Source organism: Coregonus lavaretus (assembly GCF_964263955.1).
Source record: "Coregonus lavaretus genome assembly, chromosome: 17".
NCBI lineage: Eukaryota > Metazoa > Chordata > Actinopteri > Salmoniformes > Salmonidae > Coregonus > Coregonus lavaretus.
In genome coordinates, this window is record NC_140004.1 from 24,203,178 (window position 1) to 24,213,102 (window position 9,925).

The window sequence follows — 9,925 nt, forward strand, 5'->3', positions numbered from 1 at the left end:
TTTCTGATTGTGGTGACAATGTAGATACATTATGATAATCTGACACAATATTCAAAACAAAAGCCTTTAGGTATGAAGTGCAACACTGTTTACACTACACAATTCAACATTATCCATTGATGACACTCAAATTAAGAAAAACGAATTAATGTGTAAAGGGAGCTGGTCAATCACCTTACTGTTAAAGGTACTAGGGCGCCACCTCCTGAGCAATTTTTTTTTAACGCTCTTGACTGAAAGATCAAATCAAATCACATTTTATTTGTCACATACACGTGTTTAGCAGATGTTATTGTGGGTGTAGCGAAATGCTTGTGCTTCTAGATCCGACACTGCAGTAATATCTAACAAGTAATATCTAACAATTTCACAACATATACCCAATACACACAAATCTAAGTAAGGAAAGGAATTTAAGAATATATACATATATGGCAAAGCAATGACAGAGCGGCATGGACTAAGATACAGTAGAATATTATAGAATACAGTATATACATATGAGATGAGTAATGCAAGATATGTAAACATTATTAAAGTGACTAGTGTCCCATTTCTTAAAGTGGCCAGTGATTTCAATAGGCAGCAGCAGCCTCTAGTGTGCTAGTGATGGCTATTTAACAGTCTGATGGCCTTGAGATAGAAGCTGTTTTTCATTCTCTCGGTCCAAGCTTTGATGCACCTGTACTGACCTCGCCTTCTGGATGATAGCGGGCTGAACAGGCAGTGGCTCGGGTGGTTGATGTCCTTGATGATCTTTTTGGCCTTCCTGTGACATCGGGTGCTGTAGGTGTCCTGGTGGGCGGGTAGTTTCCCCCCGGTAATGTGTTCGGCAGACCGCACCACCCTCTGGAGAGCCCTGAGGTTGCCGGCGGTGATACAGCCCGACAAGATGCTCTCAATTGTGCATCTGTAAAAGTTTGTGAGGGTTTTATGTGCCAAGCCAAATTTCTTCAGCCTCCTGAGGTTGAAGAGGCTCTGTTGTGCCTTCATCACCACGCTGTCTGCGTGGGTGGACCATTTCAGTTTGTCGGTCAAGGAACTTGAAGCTTTCAACCTTCTCCACTGCGGTCCCGTAGATGTGGATAGGGGGGTGCACCCTCTGCTGTTTCCTGAAGTTCACGATCATCTCCTTTGTTTTGTTGACGTTGAGTGAAAGGTTATTTTCCTGGCTCCACACTCCCAGAGCCCTCACCTCCTCCCTGTAGGCTGTCTCGTCATTGTTGGTAATCAAGCCTACTACTGTTGTGTCGTCTGCAAACTTGATGATTGAGTTGGAGGCGTGCTTGGCCACGCAGTCATGGGTGAACAGGGAGTACAGGAGGGGGCTGAGCACGCACCCTTGTGGGGCCCCAGTGCAGAGGAACAGTGAAGTGGAGATGTTGTTTCCTACCTTCACCACCTGGGGGTGGCCCGTCAGGAAGTCCAGGACCCTAGTTGCACAGGGCGCGGTTCAGACCCAGGGCCTCGAGCTTAATGATGAGCTTGGAGGGTACTATGGTGTTGACTGCTGAGCTATAGTCAATGAACAGCATTCTTACATAGGTATTCCTCTTGTCCAGATAATGCACCTTTAGAACATTAGGGAAGCTTGTAATCTGAGATAACAGAGATTGGTTATATTTAAGTGCTTTATTCGAGAAGTACACAGACTCGATATAAATATATTAAATTAAAACCATTTGTCAGGGGTCTTGTCACAATTCACAACTCTAGTTGTGGATCATTATTTACAGTTGAGGTCAAAGGTTTAGGGTTTGGATCAGGATGGTATTTCGAGCAGCAAATCAAGTCCATTTTGCATAAGGCTTGCAAAACTTCCAGGTTGATGTTAGACAGATGTATTTTATTTATTATTTATTTCACCTTTATTTAACCAGGTAAGCCAGTTTACAACTGCGACCTGGCCAAGATAAAGCAAAGCAGTGCGATAAAAACAACAACACAGAGTTACATATGGGGTAAACAAAACATAAAGTCAAAAATACAACAGAATATATATATACAGTGTGTGCAAATGTAGCAAGTTATGGAGGTAAGGCAATAAATAGGCCATAGTGCAAAATAATTACGATTTAGTATTAACACTGGAATGATAGATGTGCAAGAGATGAAGTGCAAATAGAGATACTGGGGTGCAAATGAGCAAAATAAATAACAATATGGGGATGAGGTAGTTGGGTGGGCTAATTTCAGATGGGCTGTGTACAGGTGCAGTGATCGGTAAGGTGCTCTGACAACTGATGCTTAAAGTTAGTGAGGGAGATAGTCTCCAGCTTCAGAGATTTTTGCAGTTCGTTCCAGTCATTGGTAGCAGAGAACTGGAAGGAATGGCGGCCAAAGGAGGTGTTGGCTTTGGGGATGACCAGTGAGATATACCTGCTGGAGCGCATACTACGGGTGGGTGTTGCTATGGTGACCAATGAGCTAAGATAAGGCGGGGATTTGCCTAGCAGTGATTTATAGATGACCTGGAGCCAGTGGGTTTGGCGACGAATATGTAGTGAGGACCAGCCAACAAGAGCGTACAAGTCACAGTGGTGGGTAGTATATGGGGCTTTGGTGACAAAACGGATGGCACTGTGATAGACTACATCCAATTTGCTGAGTAGAGTGTTGGAGGCTATTTTGTAAATGACATCGCCGAAGTCAAAGATCGGTAGGATAGTCAGTTTTACAAGGGCATGTTTGGCAGCATGAGTGAAGGAGGCTTTGTTGCGAAATAGGAAGCCGATTCTAGATTTAACTTTGGATTGGAGATGCTTAATGTGAGTCTGGAAGGAGAGTTTACAGTCTAACCAGACACCTAGGTATTTGTAGTGGTCCACATACTCTAGGTCAGACCCGCCGAGAGTAGTGATTCTAGTCGGGTGGGCTGGTGCCTGCAGCGTTCGATTGAAGAGCATGCATTTAGTTTTACTTGTGTTTAAGAGCAGTTGGAGGCTACGGAAGGAGTGTTGTATGGCATTGAAACTCGTTTGGAGGTTTGTTAACACAGTGTCCAATGAATGGCCAGATGTATACAAAATGGTGTCGTCTGCGTAGAGGTGGATCTGAGAGTCACCAGCAGCAAGAGCAACATCATTGATATACACAGAGAAAAGAGTCGGCCCGAGAATTGAACCCTGTGGCACCCCCATAGAGACTGCCATAGGTCCAGACAACAGGCCCTCCAATTTGACACATTGAACTCTATCTGAGAAGTAGTTGGTGAACCAGGCGAGGCAGTCATTTGAGAAACCAAGGCTATTTAGTCTGCCAATAAGAATGTGGTGGTTGACAGAGTCGAAAGCCTTGGCCAGGTCGATGAAGACGGCTGCACAGTACTGTCTATTATCGATCGCAGTTATAATATCGTTTAGGACCTTGAGCGTGGCTGAGGTGCACCCATGACCAGCTCGGAAACCGGATTGCAAAGCGGAGAAGGTGGGATTCGAAATGGTCGGTGATCTGTTTGTTAACTTGGCTTTCAAAACCTTTCGAAAGGCAGGGCAGGATGGATATAGGTCTGTAACAGTTTGGATCTAGAGTGTCACCCCCTTTGAAGAGGGGGATGACCGCGGCAGCTTTCCAATCTCTGGGGATCTCAGACGTTATGAAAGAGAGGTTGAACAGGCTAGTAATAGGGGTTGCGACATTTTTGGCGGCTAATTTTAGAAAGAAAGGGTCCAGATTGTCTAGCCCAGATGATTTGTAGGGGTCCAGATTTTGCAGCTCTTTCAGAACATCAGCTGTCTGAATTCGTGTGAAGGAGAAATGGGGGGGGGCATGGGCAAGTTGCAGCGGAGGGTGCAGAGCTGGTGGCTGGGGTAGTGGTAGGCAGGTGGAAAGCATGGCCAGCCGTAGCAAAATGCTTGTTGAAATTCTCGATTATTGTAGATTTATCGGTGGTGATAGTGTTTCCTAGCCTCAGTGCAGTGGGCAGATGGGAGGCGGTGCTCTTATTCTCCATGGACTTTACAGTGTCCCAAAACCTTTTGGAGTTGGTGCTACAGGATGCACATTTCTGTTTGAAAAAGCTAGCCTTTGCTTTCCTAACTGCTTGTGTATATTGGTTCCTAACTTCCCTGAAAAGTTGCATATCGCGGGGGCTATTCGATGCTAATGCAGTACACCAAAGGATGTTTTTGTGCTGGTCAAGGGCAGTCAAGTCTGAGGAGAACCAGGGGCTATATCTGTTCTTAGTTCTGAATTTTTTGAATGGGGCATGCTTATTTAAGATTGAGAGGAAAGCACTTTTAAAGAACAACCAGGCATCCTCTACTGACGGAATGAGATTGATATCCATCCAGGATACCTGGGCCAGGTCAATTAGGAAGGCCTGCTCGCTAAAGTGTTTTAGGGAGCGTTTGACAGTGATGAGGGGTGGTCGTTTGACCGCGGACCCGTTACAGACGCAGGCAATAAGGCAGTGATCGCTGAGATCCTGGTTGAAGACAGCAGAGGTGTATTTAGAGGGTAAGTTAGTCAGGATGATATCTATGAGGGTGCCCATGTTTACGGATTTAGGGTTGTACCTGGTAGGTTCGTTGATAATTTGTGTGAGATTGAGGGCATCTAGTTCGGATTGTAGGATGGCCGGGGTGTTAAGCATATCCTAGTTTAGGTCACCAAGCAGTACGAACTCTGGGGCAATCAATTCACATATGGTGTCCAGGGCACAGCTGGGGGCTGAGGGGGGTCTGTAGCAAGCGGCAACAGTGAGAGACTTATTTCTGGAAAGGTGGATTTTTAGAAGTAGGAGCTCAAACTGTTTGAGTACAGATCTGGATAGTATGATAGAGCTCTCTACAGTAGATTGCAACTCCACCCCCTTTGGCAGTTCTATCTAGACGGGAAATGTTGTAGTTGGGGATGGACATTTCTGAATTTTTGGTGGCCTTCCTAAGCCAGGATTCAAACACTGCTAGAACATCAGGGTTGGCGGAGTGTGCTAACGCAGTGAATAACTCAAACATAGGGAGGAGGCTTCTGATGTTAACATGCAAAAAACCAAGGCTTTTACGGTTACAGAAGTCAACAAATGATAGCGCCTGGGGAGTAGGAGTGATACTGGGGGCTGCAGGGCCTGGGTTAACCTCTACATCACCAGAGGAACAGAGGAGGACTAGAATAAGGATACGGCTAAAGGCTTTAAGAACTGGTCTTCTAGTGCGTTTGGTACAGAGAATTAAAGGGGCAGATTTCCGGGCGTTGTAGAATAGATTCAGGGCATTATGTACAGACAAGGATATGGAAGGATATGAGTACAGTGGAGGTAAACCTAAGCGTTGGGTAACAATGACAGAGAGAGCATCACTGGAGGCACCGATTGAGCCGGTCTCCGCGTGTATGGGGGGTGGAACAAAGGAGCTATTTGAGGCAGTTTGAGAGGGACTTGGGGCTCTACAGTGAAATTGTATAATAAGAACTAACTGGAACAGCAATAGGCAAGGCATATTGACATGGGAGAGAGGCATAAAGCAATCATAGGTGTTATTCGAGAGAGCTAAGACAACAACTGGTAATGGCAGTATTGCATACTGTATACACGTTACAAAATGATTCCCCTTCCGGTAACTGGTAAGGGTGCTGATGTTTGGTTTTTTTGTGGCTCAATGATCCTTAGACATCACTTATAGAGGCGAACAGGAGGGTCTCTTTTTGTATCTTTACTTGTGCTCTGAGCATTGTCTTCCTCTTTCCTCCATGTTTTAAAAGACTTGAATTAGGTCAGTGGCTAAAATATATATGTTAATACTAGATCCCACGAGCACTGTTTCAACTGTATACAGTATACTGCTATAGCCTATTTATTATTGTTATCACATTGGCACTACGTAGGACAGTGACACGTTGCATGTAACAATTAGCAATAATCAGCTTTGTAAAGAGATCAAATGAAAAAGTCTAAGAGCCAGTTGTGGCTCTTTGCAAATATATCTAATTTGAATTTGAAATTGAGCCACCAAACTTTTTCCCTAATGACAGTGTTTTAAACTTGACACATTGAGGCAGAATAGAGACACAAAGTCCTGCAGGACAGATAGGAGAATCTGGGTCCTCTCCAAGTATCTGATCTGACCAGCCAGCCAGCACTGTGGTGGAGGAAGCGGAGAGAGATGGAGGGACAGAGGAGACAGATGGTCCAAGTAGACAGTCAGTGGATAAGAATTAAGAGATGTTAAGAGAAATACGCAAACAATTTCAGAAAGGGAATAGGGGGTACACAGTTTGCTGGTGTGTGTGTATACATACGTGTGTGTGTATACATACGTGTGTGTGCATGCGTGCGTGCGTAAGAGATGTGTAAATGCATAAAGTAGTTATCTAATCCATTTAAAGGAAGGCAACTGCAGGTTAGAGCAGTTCCTCTTAATTAATCACAGTAAATCTAAGAGTGAAAGAGCTCAGGATAGAGCCACAATGTCAAGGTTGGCTGTAGGTGTGTGTATGGGTGGAATCAAGCGCAAGGACACCGAAGTCAATAATCCAAAAGACTTTAGTCAAAATACCAATAAGGCAAACAGGAAAACTCGCCCGAAGGCGGAACGACGCACGTAGGCGACCAAAGTAAAGGCGCACGAAAACAGGTGCGTAAATACGCTCCAGCGCAGTGGAGTAGTAAGCTCAACCGAGCTAAATAGTCAAACGACCAGCACATACGACAGTACACGAAACAATAACACACAACACCTGACAAACACAACGAGAACTAAATAGGACACTAATGACACTAAATGATAACAGGTGTGAACACAATCAGACAAAAGCAAACGAACATGAAACATACAACGGTGGCAACTAGTATTCCGGAGACAACGAACGCCGAAGCCTGCCCGAACAAGGAAGAGAGGCAGCCTCGGCCGAAACCGTGACAGTACCCCCCCCTTGACGCGCGGCTCCAGACGCGCGCCGACTCCGGCCTCGGGGACGACCCGGAGGACGCGGAGCAGGGTGCGTCGGGTGCCCACGATGGAATTCCGTCAGGAGAGACGGGTCCAAAATGTCTCTCCTCGGCACCCAGCACCGCTCCTCCGGACCGTACCCCTCCCACTCCACTAGATACTGGAGACCCCCCATCCGACGTCTCGAATCCAAGATGGACCTCACGGAGTACGCCGGTGCCCCCTCGATGTCCAATGGGGGCGGAGGAGTCTCCCTGATCTCACTTTCCTGGAGTGGGCCAGCTACCACCGGCCTGAGAAGGGACACATGGAACGAGGGGTTAATGCTTTTATATTCAACAGGTAGCTGTAATTTATAACACACCTCGTTCAACCTTCCCAGGACTTTAAATGGCCCTACAAACCGCCGACCCAGTTTCCGACAGGGCAGGCGGAGGGGCAGGTTTTCTGGTAGAGAGCCAGACTCGATCACCAGGTGCGTACACCGGTCCCTCACTGCGGTGGAGATCGGCGCTCGCCTTATGACGTCGGAGGGCCCGCTGCAGGTGGACGTGTGCAGCGTTCCATCTCTCCTCCGAGCGCCTCGCCCACTCATCCACCGCAGGAGCCTCGATCTGGCTCTGCTGCCAGGGTGCCAGAACCGGCTGGTAACCTAACACACATTGGAAAGGGGTTAGGTTAGTGGAGGAATGGCGTAGGGAATTCTGGGCCATTTCGGCCCAGGGAACGTACCTTGCCCACTCCTCCGGCCGGTCCTGGCAGTATGTTCTTAGAAACCTACCCACATCCTGGTTTACACGTTCCACCTGCCCATTACTCTCCGGGTGGTAACCCGAGGTGAGGCTCACCGAGACCCCCAACCGCTCCATAAAGGCCCTCCAGACTCTGGAGGTAAATTGGGGACCTCGATCAGACACAATATCCTCGGGTACCCCGTAGTGCCGGAACACATGGGTGAATAAGGCTTCGGCAGTTTGCAGGGCGGTAGGAAGGCCCGGCATGGGGAGCAAACGACAGGCCTTAGAAAACCGGTCCACAACGACCAGTATAGTGGTATTCCCCTGTGACGGAGGAAGGTCAGTAAGGAAATCCACCGAGAGGTGGGACCATGGTCGTTGTGGCACGGGCAGGGGTAGTAACTTACCCCTAGGCAGATGTCTAGGCGCCTTACACTGGGCGCACACCGAGCAGGAGGAAACATAAACCCTCACATCCCTTGCCAACGTGGGCCACCAGTACTTGGTACTAAGACAGTGCACTGTCCGGCCGATACCCGGATGTCCAGAGGAGGGTGACGTGTGAGCCCAATAGATCAATCGATCCCGAACCTCGAGCGGAACGTACTTCCGACCCTCCGGGCACTGTGGCGGACTAGGGTCGGTGCGTAACGCCCGCTCGAGCTCAGCATCGACCTCCCACACTACCGGTGCCACCAGACACGACTCCGGCAGTATGGGAGTGGGCTCCACGGACCTCTCCTCCGTGTCATACCGCCGAGACAGCGCATCTGCCTTACCGTTCTGGGACCCAGGGATGTATGTGATCTTAAACGTAAACCGGGTCAAAAACATACTCCATCTAGCCTGCCGAGGGTTTAGCCTCCTCGCTGTCCGGATGTACTCCAGGTTACGGTGGTCCGTCAAAATGAGGAAAGGGTGTTGAGCCCCCTCAAGCCAGTGCCTCCACACCTTTAGGGCCTGTACCACGGCTAACAGCTCCCTGTCCCCTACGTCATAGTTTCGCTCCGCCGGACTGAGCTTTTTTGAATAAAAAGCACAGGGGCGGAGTTTAGGTGGCGCGCCTGACCGTTGTGAAAGCACGGCTCCTATACCGGCCTCAGACGCGTCAACCTCTACCTGAAATGGTAAAGAGGGATCCGGATGCGCCAGCACCGGAGCCGAGGTAAACAGGTCCTTCAGCCTCCCAAACGCCCTGTCCGCCTCGGCCGACCACTGCAGACGCACCGGACCCCCTTCAAGAGAGACGTGATGGGAGCTGCCACCTGTCCAAAACCCCGGATAAACCTCCGGTAGTAATTCGCAAACCCCAAAAACTGCTGCACCTCCTTCACAGTGGTTGGTGTTTGCCAATTACGCACGGCCGACACACGGTCTACCTCCATCTTCACCCCTGACACAGACAACTGATACCCCAAAAAGGAGACCGACTCCTGGAAAAACAGACACTTCTCTGCCTTAACATACAGGTCGTGCTCCACCAGCCTCCGCAACACTCTGCGCACCAGGGCCACATGCTCGACACGGGTAGGCGAGTACACGAAAATGTCATCAATGTACACAACGACCCCCTGCCCCTGCATGTCCCTGAAGATCTCATCCACGAATGATTGGAAAACTGACGGAGCGTTCATCAACCCGTATGGCATGACAAGATACTCGTAATGGCCCGAGGTGGTACTAAAGGCTGTCTTCCATTCATCGCCCCCCCTGATGCGCACCAAGTTGTAAGCGCTCCTGAGATCTAATTTCGTGAAGAAACGCGCCCCATGCAAGGACTCAGTCATGGTCGCAATCAGCGGGAGTGGATAACTATACTTCACCGTGATCTGATTGAGACCACGGTAATCGATGCACGGGCGCAAACCACCATCCTTCTTCTTCACAAAAAAGAAACTCGAGGACGCAGGGGAAGTGGAAGGCCGTATGTATCCTTGTCTCAGAGATTCGTCTATGTAAGTCTCCATAGCTTTCTTCTCCTCCTGAGACAGAGGATACACATGACTCCGCGGGAGCGCAGCTCCTGCCTGGAGGTCTATCGCACAATCTCCCTGCCTATGGGGCGGCAACTGCGTCGCCCTCGACTTACTAAACGCAATAGCCAAATCCCCATACTCAGGGGGAACGTGCAATGCGGGCACCTGGTTTGGACTCTCCACCGAGGTAGCCCCTACGGAAACGCCTAAACATCTACCCACACACTGGGCAGACCACTCCATCAGAGCCCTCTCCTGCCACGAAATAGATGGGTTATGGGTACTCAACCAGGGCAGGCCCAGCACCACCGGATACGCAGGAGAG